The sequence below is a fragment of the Scardinius erythrophthalmus genome (genome assembly GCF_964197995.2).
Source record: "Scardinius erythrophthalmus genome assembly, chromosome: 11".
NCBI classification, from domain to species: Eukaryota; Metazoa; Chordata; class Actinopteri; order Cypriniformes; family Leuciscidae; genus Scardinius; species Scardinius erythrophthalmus.
Window position 1 is genome coordinate 39,444,949 of NC_138231.1, and position 17,038 is coordinate 39,461,986.

Consider the following 17,038-nt stretch of genomic DNA (forward strand, 5'->3'; position numbering starts at 1 on the left):
TGGCCGCCCGAGGGGTCCTCTCCGCCCTGGCCGCCCGATGGACTCTCTGTTCCGCCCTGGCCCTCCGATGGACTCTCGGCTCCACCCTGGACTCCAGAACTGTTCATTTTCCCTGCCCCACCCTGGTCTGTCTCCCTTATTCCCCCTGTCCCACCCTGGTCTGTCTTTCCTGTTCCCCCTGTCCCACCCTGGTCTGTCTTTCCTGTTCCCCCTGTCCCGCCCTGGTCTGTCTCTCCCGTCCCGCCCTGGTCTGTCTCTCCCGTCCCGCCCTGGTCTGTCCCTCCCGTCCCGCCCTGGTCTGTCCCTCCCGTCCCGCCCTGGTCTGTCCCTCCCGTCCCGCCCTGGTCTGTCCCTCCCGTCCCGCCCTGGTCTGTCCCTCCCGTCCCGCCCTGGTCTGTCCCTCCCGTCCCGCCCTGGTCTGTCCCTCCCGTCCCGCCCTGGTCTGTCCCTCCCGTCCCGCCCTGGTCTGTCCCTCCCGTCCCGCCCTGGTCTGTCCCTCCCGTCCCGCCCTGGTCTGTCCCTCCCGTCCCTTGTGGAGCGTCTGGTAGCCGCTCCTTAAGGAGGGGGTAATGTCACATGCCTGTCCTGTCTTGTGTAGCACATGTGGTGTTTGTGTTCCTGTCACTGTTTGACCCCACCCTCCTTATCTCATTATTGGTTTCATTTGCCCCACCTGTTGTTCCTTATTACCTGCCTGATTTGTCCCTTTTATAAGTTCCTTTGTGTTTGCAGTCTGTGTCGGATCGTTGTCTTGTACACGTCTCTTGTTTTCCCTTGACCCTTCTGGTATGTTTGTTTCCAAGTTGTTGTTTTGTATTTTGTTGTGTTTTTTCCCCCTCGTGGGTGTTTGTTTATAAACTTCCTTTGCACTTGAGTTTTTTCCCTCGTTTTCTTAAGTTTCACCGTGACAATAATTTACTCACCCTTGTGCCATTTCATTTCATTTCATTTCATTTTCATTTTCATTTTTAAAAACAGTTGACGTTAAGAAGAATGTTCAAGCTGCTCTTTTCAATAACAAAAGAAACCCTGTTACATACTTAGGGCCCTATCTTGCACCCAGCGCAATTGACTTTGTACACCGACGCATGTATCATTCCTATTTTGCACCCGCGCAAAGCGCGCTTTTCCCTCCACAGAAGCACGTCGCTAAACTAGGGAATGAACTTGCGCTCCCTGGGCGGTTCAGCGAAAAAAAGGAGGCGTGTTCCGGCGCAAACGTTCCTTCATGCTATTTTGCAGGTTTAGAAAACAATTGCGCCACTAACCAGGAAAAAATTGTTTAAAGTCAGTGATTAGCCATGTTGCGCATGTTATTCATATGCTATTTTAAAGGCGCATGCTTGGCCATAATCAATGTAGCGTGAGCACAACGCGCATACACATTTTTGCAAATCATACATTATTACGATAGATAGATAGATAGATAGATAGATAGATAGATAGATAGATAGATAGATAGATAGATAGATAGATAGATAGATAGATAGATAGATAGATAGACAATTTATTATAAAAGCATACATCTAGCTTACACATTTACCCAAATTATCATACGCCTTTTTAACCGAAGTTAATTTGGGTGGATTTCTCCATTCCCAACGTCCCTGACGAGAGTGTTGCTCTCCTTGGCTGTGAACCGCTTCTGGCGCGCGCCTGGCAAATCCGCCGTTATAATAGGAATCCGCTTTAGAACAAGTGCGCCTGCTCTTAAAGGGAATGTGAGATGACGCTCTGATTGGTTTATTTCACGTTACGCCCAAACCACACCTATGAATAATGAAGCTACTTCAGACCAACCCATTTTAGATTTGCGTCGGGCGCTAGAGTCATTTATCCCGCCGGGAAAATAGCAACAGCGCCAAGACCCGCCCACAAAGTTACTTGCGCTTTGCGCTTTGACACTTGCGTTTCAGATCGTTAAAATAGGGCCCATGAAGTTATCATATAAGTTCAGGACACTTGAAATATAAAGTTGTCTGAATTACTTCTAAGGTGCTTTTTTTGTCATTTTTGGAGCTTGACAGCTCTCCTTCTCTTTCTTTGAATGGAAAATAGCTGTGTGAACATCAATTTGTAAGTCAGTACAGATTTTGGAACAACATGAAGGTTATTAAAAACAAAATGTTAATTATTGGATGAACAAACCCTGAAGAGACTGCATGTGGGTCATACATATACATATACATATATATAGCCTATATATATATATATATTAAAGATCAAAGGCCATGAGAACAAAGTCTGTCTGGCTTTCTCAACAGTGTGTCTGTGGTGCATTTGTATGCAACATTGTGTGTGGGTGTCTGCCTTGAGGACCTTGACAGGCTGTGGAATCCAGAAACAGCTTTTAGAGAAATCCAACAAAGCATATTCTGATGGCCACACAGTTCACCATCTAGATTTCTCACTATTCCACCAAAAATTGATCTGATCTGTCTATATAACACATTCACTCTCAAAAAAAAGGTTCTTTATTGGCATCTGTGGAGGACCTTTAACATCCATGGAACTTTTCTATCACAAAAGATTCTTTATAGCAGGAAAAGTTTCTTTAGATTAAAATATTCTTCACAATTTGGTTATTTTTAAAGGGCCCCTACTATGGATTTTTGAAAATGAAGTGAATGAAAACATCCTGCAAAGTTTTAAATCTGAAAGTGCACCTTATATAAAGTTATTGTCTTTGAAAAGTAAGAGTCGACTCTGAGTCAATGAAATGAATAGTTTTTCAAACAAGTCATAAGCCGTTTCGTTGTGACGTCAAGACGGAAAATTTGCATATTGCCCGTCCACTTATTGCCCGCCCACTTACGGCATGCGCAGACAACAGGGAAAGCTTGAACCTCAAACACTGCAGCTGATTCCTGTGGATACTGGTTAGCATTATGTCGAGAAGACAATGTTCTCTACAATGTGAAGGTAAAGCCAGTTTTTTTTCACTGCCCAAGGACGAGCATGTGAAGAATCAGTGGTTAAAGTTCATCTTTCCCATGATATCACAGCAGTATAATCCTAAACTTTTGCTGTGTTCCCTTTATTTCACTGATGACTGCTTCTCAAATCTCGGAGTTCAATGCAGGATTCGCAAACCGCTTGCTCTTTAAAGATGGTGTTCAAAATGCTTAGTTTGTGAGTTTTATGTTGTGTAGGTCTCCTGCTAACTGGATAACTCACGTTATCACTATCTTACTTAAATACTTCTGCTAATCAGTTTGTGGGCCACTATTACCTATAACTGAGTCTATTAATGCAGATTGTCTGTCATTCTCACTACTCTGAGGAAAGATTAATCATGGAGCAAGATTTGTTTTACCAACGTTTATGTTACCCCAGTCATTCCCATCAGTCATTCACGCTAGAGCTCGTCTAATGTATACACTGCATACATGCGCTGTTATGGATACAGTTTCCACGTGTTCACCGCAATATATTACAAAAATACTTGGTAAATAAATTAGTACAAGTCAAATAATCGTTTTGTTGATGGACATGCACTTTTTGGTAATGCTGAGGAATTACAGTTGCAACATCTCATGATGTACCTCAAACTGAGTAGTGTATCACTGAGAAACGTCCTGCTCGAGACGTCCTTGCGATGGAAGTTCTTCCAGTGTTTCATCATTGGACTCGCGCTCGCATTGATTTGGTCAAATCGACGTCATTGTTCCTTACTGTCTTTAGTTTACGGTGTAGGAAGCCTCAGTACAGCTGACGTTGTTATGGCAATGGCCGTTTTTGTTTTCGACGCGCGCACCAATCACAACAGACTGAGCTGTCTGGCCAATCAGAGTAGAGTAGCTTGTGGAAAGGCGGGATTTAGAGAGATTGATTCATTTGGCAAGATGGTTTGAGAATCATTGAAAATGTGGTGATGTGCAAATGTATATTATGAGGAAATTAAACAGTTTTTTGACCTTTGATGCATGTAAACCTGTTGTAGGAGACTCCAAAACAACATTAGGAAACTTTAAAATAGCATTATAGGGGCACTTTAACTGTTCACTGAAATGTTCTTTGGGGGAGCGTTCAAAATGGTTCTTCTATGGAATTGCTGCAAAAATCCCCCCCCCCCCATTACAACCTTTAATTTTTAAGAGTATGTGCTGAATTTTAGCTCACTATCTGCTCTGATTCTTATTGCTGCAGGCTGGAGAGGAGTTGAGCACCCTACCATTAAAGCTCTGCTAGACTAAAATGACCTATAACTTATAAACGGGGCTCTATTTGCAAGCCTCATTTCCACTGATTTCAGTCTTGGTACACTGTTTTCAGAGCAGACCTTCACCACTGAGTCCTGTGATCTCTGTCCAAACGGCACCGGCTGGTAACGCAGCGGATCAGAGCCGTTTGCGTGCCAGAGTGGGATATATGATGGGGAGTGAAGGGATGATCAGACGTCATTTTCTGCTAACTAATCAAATGATTCAGATCGGTGCGCTGCATCTCTCTTGTATCTGCTTCCTTCTAACGGCATCAGTGCCAGCACAAATACTACATGCATGTGTTCTTCTCTTTTCAAGGTACTGTTAACAGGGGTAGCAAGCTTTTCTGTGAGAGCATGTTGACAATAAGGACAGGCCGATGGCCGGGGCCAGCGTGAAAGATGCTTTTAGTTAGGGAAAGTTAGGCATTATTTTTTGCCAATCTGCAAAACACCTTACTAGACACCTATAGGAACACATTTAAAAAAATAAATTTTTTTGCAGATTGGCAAAAAAAAATCCTAACTTTCCCTAACTATTAGGATAGTTAACGGAATTGTCAATGGCCCAATCTGGTCAGTGCTGCACACAGACTATAAAAAAAGATGGACGACGTGTCTCCACTTCTTTCCACTTAGAAAAATGAAGCCAAATTATCCCAGAAATGACTGTTGACATTATGCAGCAATTGTGTCATTTGGAGCCTGAGTGCGCAGCAGTGGTCCTGAGGTGAAGCCGAGGTATCAAGGTCACGCCCACACTCCCAAGCACAGCTGTCAATCATGAAGTTTCACCCCATTTTTATAAATAATTATTAAACATATATATTTTTTAAATATACGTATTCATAGATAAAAAATATGTTTGCAATATTATTATACTGATTACTAACTAAAACCAGGCTTATTGGAAAAACGAACACTTGAACATGTCTGTGTGATAAGAAACCCTCTCTGGAAAAAATGATTTGGAGTGTATTTGGATTTTTTAGTTTGGCTGGCGTCCCATTCGATTACATGGAGAGGGTGGGATTTATGACCTATATTGCCACCAGCCAGCCACCACCAACCAGGGGTGTGTTTCCCAAAAACATCATTAGCCAACTAGGTCGCAAGTTCCATCATTATCAGCATAGTTCAATGAGTTCAAATGAATTTATAGCAAAACATCTAGCATTAATTTGATCTCAAACAGATTCATTAAAAGGATTTATTACTCCACCACCTTCGTGACATCATTAACCAACATGGTTGAACTACCAATTTACAACAGTACGGTTTCGGGAAACAGTCGTGACTAGCTAGTTGGTTTCTTCAACGATGCATTGTACTATGGTAGTTAAGCAGCGAGTTACGTCGTTGTACGGGAAATGCACCCCAGTATGATAACTCTCTAGTAATGACTGCAGACATTGTAAGCTGTAAGGTTTTTGTAAGGTTTTAGATAGTAATGGCTTCTGATGGATTGGTAACACTTGAGTCATTACTAGTAACCATGATCTTCACTTTAGAATACAGGCTAAACGGGAATCAGTGGAGATTAGTAATTGGTAATTAAGGCGTAATAATACATCTTTTTAAAGAAATTAGTTATTCCTGTAAAAAGAAGTATTATTTCGCTTTTCACTTTAGAATACTGTTCCAAATAATTAATCATTCCTCCTGAAGGATTTGGTAATACTTGCGTCATTACTAGTGGGTTACCATGATCTTTAGTTTAGAATTAATTATACATTGTGCATTACCCTCATTAATTATGAACCTGCTAGTAGTCCTCTGGGAGGAATAAAAAAAATGCTAGCTAACTGAGCGCTATTTCTTACTAATTAATTTTTCAGTTTCTTGTTAGTTAATAGAGGTTACTAGAATGTCAATATTGTGTTACTCATTTGTTTATGCATAGGTATTCATTAATGATGGAACAATATTCTAATGTGTTACCAATTTTTTTTATTCAGTTACTGTTGAATTTCTTACTACTGTTAGATCTATCTTAAAAAGCTTATAGCACTGTTTATTTCACTTGTGTCTTTGTTCTGTTGCATTTATTTGTACTATTGATTGTAATTTGTTTATTTGTTCTTATTTTATTAGGGTTTACTTGTCTTTAATAATGTTTGAACTTTATATTTGTTATGCTAGTAGTTTTTGCTTGTGGTATTTAAATTGGATTCAAGAATTGTGAAATTTCAGCCTTCACAACATTTTTACTATTAAAATAGGTTACATGAGTAAATATATTTTTTAAAATATTTTATTTTATTTTATTTTACTATATATATATATATATATATATATATATATATTTTTTTTTTTTTTTTTTTTGATTTTGGCAGGGCAAGTAAAATTCTGAACCCTTGGGCCAACTGGGCCAGTAGAAAAAATCCTTAGCATTGAAACCTGATAAGAAGGACCCTGGTGAATTTTTATAGGTTTGCAATATTATTAAAGGCATTGTTCAGCATACACTGGATTTAATCAAATAAAGAAGCTCCACGAAAGAGGGGAGACTGTGGCTAGTTGTCACACATCTTACTCCAGCTAATATTTCTCAGTGTATTTGTATATAAGCACAGTTTATATACATAGAAATATGTCTCAGTGTATATTATGTGTATATAAACAGATACCTTGAGTTTTGGCTGCAGAAAAGCCTTTTTAAGATTTGTGCCATTAAATAGCCTTTTCAGCAACAGTAAAACAAAACAAACACAAAATCATAAAACAGCAAACATTTTAAATATACAAAAATATTTGTATATAATATAGATTGTTTTGACTAACAGAATTTGAAATGATTAAATTGTATAAAATTACAACATGTGACAACAGTGACATCTTGCCAGTGTGAGAACTAGCCTCTCTCTATCTCCTGCATACGCATTTCAAATGACCATTTGTACTGTACAAGTCAAATGTTGATTACGTGTCACAAATTCAGTGGAAACTTCGAGTATGAAACAATATAGCACAAACGTGATATATGGTCTGACTAAAACGAGAGCCTACCAAGTCAAGTGAGAATCACACCTCTCCATGGCAATGATCCAGAGTGCCTGCTATGGTGTGAACAACTTTTCTCTCTCTCACCGGAGAAATCTCAAGGAGCAGATGAACTCTTGTGTAAACATCTGTGTTTTTAATCATTCTGATGCACCATATACACATAAATGCCATGTTTTTCCTCTGAACATACCCATGTTTAGTTCTCCCTGACAGTCTGCTGTGTAATCCTGGCTGGCTGTTGATTGGCTCGTCTGTCCCTCAGAATGATGTAATGCTCAGGGGAAGGATGGTGCTCAGTGGAAGTTGATTAGAGGAACCGAATACCTCCTACGGAAAGACACAAATAAAAAGAATTATGAATTCTACCGGATAACACCAAAAACATTCTTTATAATGAATCCAACAAACACAAGAATAAAGTGGCAGTTTAACATATTTACATAAAACATTTCAAATTACAACAGTCTGTGCAGCCAAGATGATCAAATGAATCAATTTGAAGTTCAAATCCGTACCGTATTTCACGTTATCTCTTTTAATCTGCGAGCGCATCTCAGAAATCCAAATGTGTTAAGAGTAATCTAAAGTAAAATAGGCCACTATATCATATGTTTTTTTTTTTTTTTTTTCAATTTAAAGAGAGGTATATGATAACATGTTTGCATCTCAGGCATTCTGCTTTTTAGAACAAATCTTTTAAGTGAATGAATTGTGAAGAAAAACTGCTAGATCTGTTTTATCAACTTCAGTATAATCTCTTATTAGCTTTGTACACGTGCATATTTTTATAAATATATTATGAATTTTTGGTTGTGAATGACTCAGGGTCCTATCTTACACCCGTCGCAATGCAGCGGCAAGCGCAACGCAAGTGTTTTTGCTAGTTTCAGCCCGACGCAGTTATCATTTTCACATCCTGCGCCACGTTGTTTAAATAGCAATGCATTTGCGCCCATTTGTTCTCCCATGGGCGTGCTGGTCTGAGAACGAGGTGTGTTCAGGCGCATTGTTGGTGCGTTGCTATTTTGAGGCAACTGTAATAGACTTTATTTTTTTTTGTTATTTAAAGAGCGTGTTAGTAATGTGCGCCTATAGGCAGGTCCACAACGCGCATACACTCTGCTTATTAAACACACAGGGACGCGCAGCAGCACACAAACATGCCAAATATTAAAAATAAAAGGATTACAATGTAAAAGGTTATTATTGTGTACATAAAGATATGGACATAAATAATCCGGCTTGTCTCGTAGATGATCTGCTTGTGCACTTTTACTTCGCGCATGAGCAGATCCTTTTGCACTCTGGAGACACTTCGGCCTTTCCACTATCAAATTCCGTCATGTAAATAGCGAATCTGCCATGGCGCGAGCGCAACTGGCATTTAAAGGGAATGGGAGATGAGACTCTGATTGGTTTAACACACGTAAATCCCAAAACACACCCATTACTCATTAAGAGAATAGGGACAACCCTTTTAGACCATGCACCGGGAGCGCCAACCATTTTTCCCATCGTTAAACTATTAAAGTGGATTCGGACTAAGTGAACTTGCACTTTAGACCATGCGCTTAGATCATTAAAATAGGGCCCTCAGTGTTTTTTAAAGTATTGGTTGAGTGAGTGATTCAAATGACTTATTCACGCTGTAAGTCACTTGTCGCCACCTGCTGGCGTAATGATGTAACCTGCAGGAAGGGTCAGTGAAAAAATCTTTTTGGTAAATGGATTAAAAAGAATGTCACTGAGATGACAGTTTTTCTGAATTACTAAAACAAAAAAATCCCGTTCTTCGAACCAAATTCTCAATATCCTAAACTAATTTGTTGAATAAATCACTCTTTCTGTAAAACATTAAACAAGTTCAGGTAGTTCAGACACTGTTTGCAAATCACTCTTTTTGCAAATCTCTAAACACATGTTGCACTGTGATGCATTTAATGTTTCAAAATGCAGACAGGCAAATGTTAAACACAACACAGTTGTCATCCTTTACACACAACGACTCACAATTATTTCTTCACTTATTTCTAATGATGTGATCAAACCAACTGTACATAATACAAGTCAGTTCAGAGTGCCAAAATTGACTCAAAATGTTGCACTGAATGATACCAACAATGGATGGAAGCAATATAAGAGGGAGAAGAGGAAGAGAATGTGTAAGAGGAGGAAGAGTACATGTAAGAGGTGGTGAACAAGGAGGACGAGGATGAGCAATGTGTGGAGAATGTTGCCAAGGCTAGATCCGGCACACCAGAGGGTTTTTCCCTTTGCCTGGCAAGAGACGACACTGTCTGTGATGTGAACAATGTCCTCAGGCTGGACCCAGTATGAAGATGTGCTGAGGCAGAATCACTCATTGACCTTGATTCTGCAGTTGCACAACTCTTCAGAGTGTACTGTAACAGGCTTTTCATTTAGAGCTTTTTGACTTTTACACTTGGGTCACTGCATTTTTACAGTATGCAAGTGCTGAATACAGACATTCAATAGGCCTATACAATATTCAGTACAATACTATACTTGCGGTCAGAGCCGGTTCTAGACATTAGGAGGCCCTAGGCAAAATTCATGTTGGAGGCCCCCCACCCCCAATAAAAAAAACACTTGAAACAAATATGATTCCTAACCTTTTTATTTATACAACATTTAATTTTAAAAGCAGTATATTTTTACTTACACAGTACATAAGTTTGGACACATTACTATTTTTAATGTTTTTGAAAGAAGTCTCTTATGCTCATCAAGCCTGGATTTATTTGATCAAAAATACAGAAAAATAATATAGTGAAATATTATTAAAATTTTAAATAATGGTTTTCTATTTTACTATACTTTATATTTCTGTGATGCAAAGCTGAATTTAGTGTCAAGTGATCATTCTGATTTATTATCAAATGTTAGAAAGGGTGCTTAATATTTATTTTATAATCTGTGATACTTTTTTTCAGGATTTTTGATTATTAAAAAGTTGTTTTAAAAAAGTCTTCACTATCATTTTTTATATATTTAACACATCCTTGCTGAATATTCCTGTTTTTTTTCTGTATTTTTGATCAAATAAATGCAGGCTTGTAGAGCATTATAATAAACTTCTTTCAAAAAACATTAAAAATAGTAATGGGTCCAGACTTTTACCGGTAGCCTACTGTATGTACATATTAATCAAACTTTATCTAAGGTAATCTCTTTTTTGTTTAATGAAGATGTTATTGTTGTTGTTGTTATTTTGCTGTTTTATTCAATTTATTCACAGTTCCAGAATCCCACTTCAGTAAATGAGCATAAGTGCTTTTATATCGCATTGCTACTTTAAATATGCTATACACAAATCAAGTGGAAGAGAAAGACACGATCGCTACTGAGCAGAAGAAAATGTATAAACTGATATTATTGGCGTAATGTCAGGGTATAATCTAATCATCAGCAGAATTTAGAAGATAGACCCATGAGATCCTTTATTTGAAACATTTAAAAATGTTGTAGTGTGTTGGCTTTTTAACTTAGAATACAGACGCCTTGTCTTTTAATTTTGTAGCTTTTTTACTAGTCAGCTCCCGACGCGATGTTATTCATTCATTGTACGCGCAAATTCAAAGCGTCGCGTCTGGGCACGTTAATGACGCTCGCGCTCTTTTAAACTCGTAATAAAGCGGTGAATGATTTTTACAGAAATGACGCTGATCTACAGGACAAGTTTATATTTAGAATACATTGCAATCACTCCAAAATAGATGACGACAACTCACACACCTGCATTTTGAGCTGTGCTTCTTTGTGTGCTTAGGCTTTTGCCTCGCAGCACCTGATGGATGCGTTCGTTACACATACTTTCAGAAGCCGGCACCCGCTTTGTAACGGACACATTAATTGGTTTAACTGCAGTAATGTAACAGTCTATGGTGAAGATAAACATCGTCACTATTTTTAGTTAATTAATAAATATTGAAATAAATTGTAGATAGGATATTTTTACATTATATTATTTTTTTTTTTTTTGTCCCTCTGTCTGGGCCCCATCCCGCCAATCGGGCCCTAGGCACGTGCCTAGTTTGCCTTTGCGTTAATCCGGCTCTGCTTGCGGTGCATACAGTATACAATTTCACCTTACTGCTGTAAGTTTTGATTACTATACTTTTTTGTATAATTGAGTCCATGCGGCGAACAACCGTAAAGTCCAAAAAATTAAATAAAAAATGAGATAACCATGTGACATGATTGTTTGTGTGCCACTTTGTATACAGAAGCACCTTGGGGGGGTGTTCGCAAAATTAGTTTACTTTGTAACAATATTCTTCTAACTGCATGCTTTGGATTCTTTATTCTCCATAGTGTCTAAAGAATGATCTGTATTGTTTATATTACTGATGTGTGTATGATCTGAAAGCATTTTTTGATTTTTAGCACAGATTATATGTTTTTGAGGCAATTGTTTAATTTTGCCAGAAGAGTCAGAGGTTCTCTGAATGTATAGTTTGAAGATATGGTTTTTTGTTTAAGGTTTTAAGTAAAGTGGGTGATGGTTTCGAGAAATCAGAAATTCTGAAAAACTGTAAACAAATCCCTATTTTGTAATAAAAATGATATAGCAACAAATTTGCTATATGCAAACTATAAATGGAATAGAGTTACATCCAAAAAACAAATACGTACAGATACAAGGCTTTGCTCCATACCCTTGGTGTTGATGCCCTCTTAAGCTAAAAAACTCCACAACCCCAAAGCTTACACACCAGACAGATAAGACAGTATGGTCTGCCCATCAGAGGAAATTTATAATGAAGTATGGTAAGAGTTTAAAATGAATTTAGAATTAAAATGATTCACCACCAAGAGAAGTTTTCAAACAAACAACTGCCCAGTGGTATTATGCCCTGAGCTGTTTTATCTGTGTCAGAGAAATCAATAAAGCCTCTTAAGTTAATGTGTAATATTTCATTTCAGGAGCTGTCCATAGTTAAGTTCAGGTCCATTAAGTTATAAAAGAATTATGGATTTATGCTGAAGTGTTGCTGTCGGGTCGAGGTTGTAGCCCAAACAGTGGAGGGAATATCAAATAGTGCTCACAAATGGCTTATTCCTGGAAACATGCCCAGGCACTGCTCAATGTGCTAGTCATACCTGAGTGACAACCTGCTGAAATAAAACTCTGACCCATCGAATCTGCAGGGTCATAACTTTAGTGGGGCAAGCGGTAGGAAAGATTCCTACATTTTAACAATTTTTTTTATATTATTTTAAAATATCTTGAATTATTTTAAAATGTTTCAAAACGTTTCAATAATATTTTACTGTTTTTTTACACAGTCTCTCATGCTGAACCTTGTCACTTTCAAAAACATTTAACAAAAATCTTAATATATATGATAACATATAATAAGCCTATGGAAATTACATTTAAATGTTGAAATAGACTGTCAAAAGCAGATAGGACAGAAAAAGAATGTTTTATAGATATATAAAATAATATAAATAATAATAATATAAAAAAAATGTATTAAACAGCAACAAGGACAGTTACTTTGTCCTTTTAAAAATGACAAATGAAAAGTTAATAAATATAACTTACATCAAAAGGAGTTCTTTTTTCCTCTCATCATAATGCCAACTTACAGGTCATTTAAAATACCAGGATTTTCCCTTCAGACTTTGTTATATTCCCTTCAGACTTTGTAAGACCTTTACAATGAAGTTTAAGATGCTAAATCCTAAATATAAATAGAACCAGCAGCAGGCATAACAGAAAATGAAAAGGCAGAAAGTCTGTCTGAGAGGCCCAGCCAATCAGAGCAAAGCTAGTGGGTGTTCGCACCTGCCTAATTAATTTCCACACCAAAGGTTCCCATTGTGTGTCTGCACAAAGCTGGACTGACCTGATACAGCTGTCCTTGTCCATTAGAAATTGTGTTTCGCGGGACATATGGTAGGATGGTGGGACGGGTGTATGTGAAGTGTGTGAAGATGGAGGTGCTGTTGACAGTCACCACGGTGCGCTACCTGGCCCACTTCCACTCCATAAATTTAAATGAATGAATCATGCTAGCGACATATGCTCCAGTGATTCTTCATGTGCCAGAAGCCTGCAGGTCCGGTACTCCTGTAGCCCAATAGTAATTCCACAATCTGTTCCTCTGCAGTCTCAGGAGGAAACCCCTCTATCCTCCCTCTGAAATAAAGCTGGAGCTAAGAGAAGATAGAGAAAGTGAAGACTTTATTAACTAATATATCTTAAACCATCCCATCACTTTGGAATGGTTTACCTCTTTACTTAAAGAATTTGTCTTCAATACTTATTTTTTTTTATCTAAAAATGTTGGAATTAATTTTTTATGTTTGTGTTTTGTTTTTCTATTTAATACAAGTATACAAATATAAATACTTTTTATTTTCTTTAGATTTAAAATTTCATTATGAATTAAAAAATATTGTCTCTTAATTTTGATTTGTGGGAAAATACTTTGTACAGACACTTTATGTAATTACACGTATAAAATGTGTTATTGCACTCTAACAAACGTGTATAATTACACTGTAATAAATGTATAATTACACTGTAACAAATGTATAATTACACTGTAATAAATGTATAATTATACTGTAATAAATGTATAATTACAATCTTAAAAAAAATCATTACATTTCTCAAAAATAATCGCTACATTTCTTCAAAAGAATCGCTACTTTTTCAAAAAGAATTTTTTAATTTCTTTAAAAAGAATCAGTACTTTCCTTAATAAGAATCGATACTTTTCCTTAAAAAGAATCGATACTTCCTTATAAAGAATCACAACTTTCCTTAAAAAGACTCAATACTCTCCTTAGAAAGAATTGATACTTTCCTTAAAAAGAATCGCTACTTTTTCAAAAAGAATCGATATTTTCCTTAAAAAAGAATCATTACTTTTTCAAAAAGGATCAATACTCTCCTTACAAAGAATTGATACTTTCCTTAAAAATAATCGCTTTTTTCCAAAAAGAATTGATAAATTTCTTCAAAAGAATCGCTACATTTCTCAAAAAGAATCACTACATTTCTTCAAAAGAATCGATACGTTTCTTCAAAAGAATCGCTACATTTATCCAGGTTAATCGATACATTTCTTGAAAAGATTCGCTCTTAAAATGAATCGCTACATTTCTCTTTACACTTCAAAAATAATATAACATTAGTATTGTTTACTTTCTCTAATGCAATTTATTTTTGTGTGAAAAAAAAAAAAAAAAAAAAAACTTTGGACAGTGAAACCACATCTTTTCCCCTTTCCAATAACGAGAATTTTCCTCATTATTTGCTGTAAGCCTGCGTCCCCTAAAGCCATTTCCTTCTGTGATATTAACTTATCCTGAGCAAATGTAACTGAGAGGAAACAAGACAAATTGGCCTTTGCCCGAGGAGAGGCTTTTCCCCAAGATGGCTGAAAAACAGGGACATGCAGTACAGAACTGCCCGGTGCAAAACCCGATGCTGCTCGAACAGCCCATCTCAACCGGAGAGAGAAGCTTCTGCCAAAAATCAGTGATGAGCTGCTGCCCATCTCTGCCAGAGAACACACTTGCAGTACGGCAGGTCCGTGCCCAAAGCTGATGTAATGGTGCCACTTACACAGATGGCCCTGTAACTCTATATGCCACGTTAGCAGCTCTCCTCGCTCCCTGTGCTCGGTCTCTTTGAGCACCTGCAGCTTGTTAATGTTGAGACTAGATCTGTAACGGTAAAAAAGTCTTCAGCACTGGAGGACAGGTGCAGTCTTTATATGTACTTTATTCTACAGGGATGAAATGTTATGATGCACTAAACGGTCCCAAGTGAGAAAGGAGACGGCAGGAAACAGCAAAGCCTCTACACCAGACGACAGCACGTCTGTGTGGAGAGACAACTATATCCTTCTGGATTGTGTGAACAGACAGAGTTAAGTAGAACAGGAGAGACAGATCGTAAAATTCTGACCAGGAATGCATACGTTTACTTTATACAAGAGTTGAGTGGAGTCTTGCGTTTTGGAATGCTGTGTAGGTCCTTCAATGTATGGTGTCCAAAAAATACAGATAAAAAAGTCATTACTGCCACACATTACAAAATGGAGTAGATCTAGATATGGACATCTAAATCTAAACATGTTCATCATGAAATCTAATATACATGAAGACGGGGACCATCAAAAAGTGATCAGTTGGCTTAACTTAAAAAAAGTAAGGAAACCAATTGCCTAAAAATTATTACGTAAATAAACCTAAACTTAAGTTATGTGGAATTGTCAAGTTCACATAACTTATTTTTTTCAATTACATGATGTTTATATACAGGGTGGGCCATTTATATGGATACACCGTAATAACATGGGAATGGTTGGTGATATTAAAGTCCTGTTTGTGGCACATTAGTATATGTCATGGTCACCACCCATCTTGAGGAGTTTGCCCCTTCACATATACTAATGTGCCACAAACAGGACTTTAAAATCACCAACCATTCCCATGTTATTACGGTGTATCCATATAAATGGCCCACCCTGTACTTAATAATTGTTAAAGCAATGGGTTTCCTCACTTTTTTAATATAAGTCAACTGATCACTGTTTACAGTATTAATCTAAGTACAGCAGAAGCCAAACAGCAAATTGTAACTATAAACTCCTTAAAATGTCTAAATTCAGTCATTTACTGAACAGAAAGTGTTTGTGTGCCTGTCAATGACAATCTCATTTGGGCACTGATACATTTACAAAAAAAAAAAAGACTTTATGTCTGTTTGAAACAGGGTAGACAAAGCAACAACAACAACAACAGCAGTACAATGTACTTATTTGTGGGGGGTTTTCTTGAAATGTCTGTTTGTGCTATATTTCTGTAACGGGTCTGTAATCTGTTTTTGTTTCGGGTGGGTTTGTCGTATGTTTTAGATCTGTTTCCTTGGTTTCAGTTCGTTGGTTTTTCATTTATTTTCAGAGTCATTGCACCTGTCATTCATTTTGTTGATTAGTTTCCCTGTGTATTTAAGCCCTGTGTTTTGTTCAGATCGTTTGTCCATTCACGTCGTTTAATACTTGGTCTGTGCCGTCATTTAAAATTATAAACACAACTTGATTATTATTTAAATAAAAATGAATAACCACAGTATATATATATATATATATATATATATATATACACAGTACTGTGCAAAAGTCTTAGGCATGTTAATACCCCCCCCCCAGTTATTTATATCTTTTGCTGAAATAGACTGAAAAATAGTAGGAGAGAGGTGTGTAGGTATATCAGATTATTGCTGTGCCTTTGTCCCCTCCTACGTACACAACCAAACAATCTCTCTTTTCAGTCAGGCAACTCTTCAGTGAAGAGGTCCGCAAAAAAAAAAAAAAGAGAAAGAGAACGAGAAAAAAGAAATGAAAGTTAGCTGATGCATTGGCCCTTTCCATCAGCATTTGCCACTTGAGATCAAAACCCCTATGGCCATGCTCTCCTTCTCCTTTTCCCTCGCGCACTCTCTCCTGTGTGGGTGTGTGTGTGATGTTCATTACCACCCCAGGCCTTGCCCATGCTCTTGAGCCAGACATATCTGCTTTCTGGTATGAGCTGAAAGCTTCAAATTCACTTCCCAAGATCAAAGCAATGGGAAAACCATGCAGTGCTTGCTTGTCAGAAAGCTGAACTAACAAACTGCTGGTGTGTTAAGATCAGCGTGGACAGATCTACCTGGATTCCTGGATTACTGGATTCCTTCCAGTAGATCCTGAATGCAGTTTTACAGATCTCCGTGCTGGCTGCTCAAAGATGGATGTAAAGTAAGATGAACAGTGATGTCTCTCCAGAAATGTGTTCTGGTAA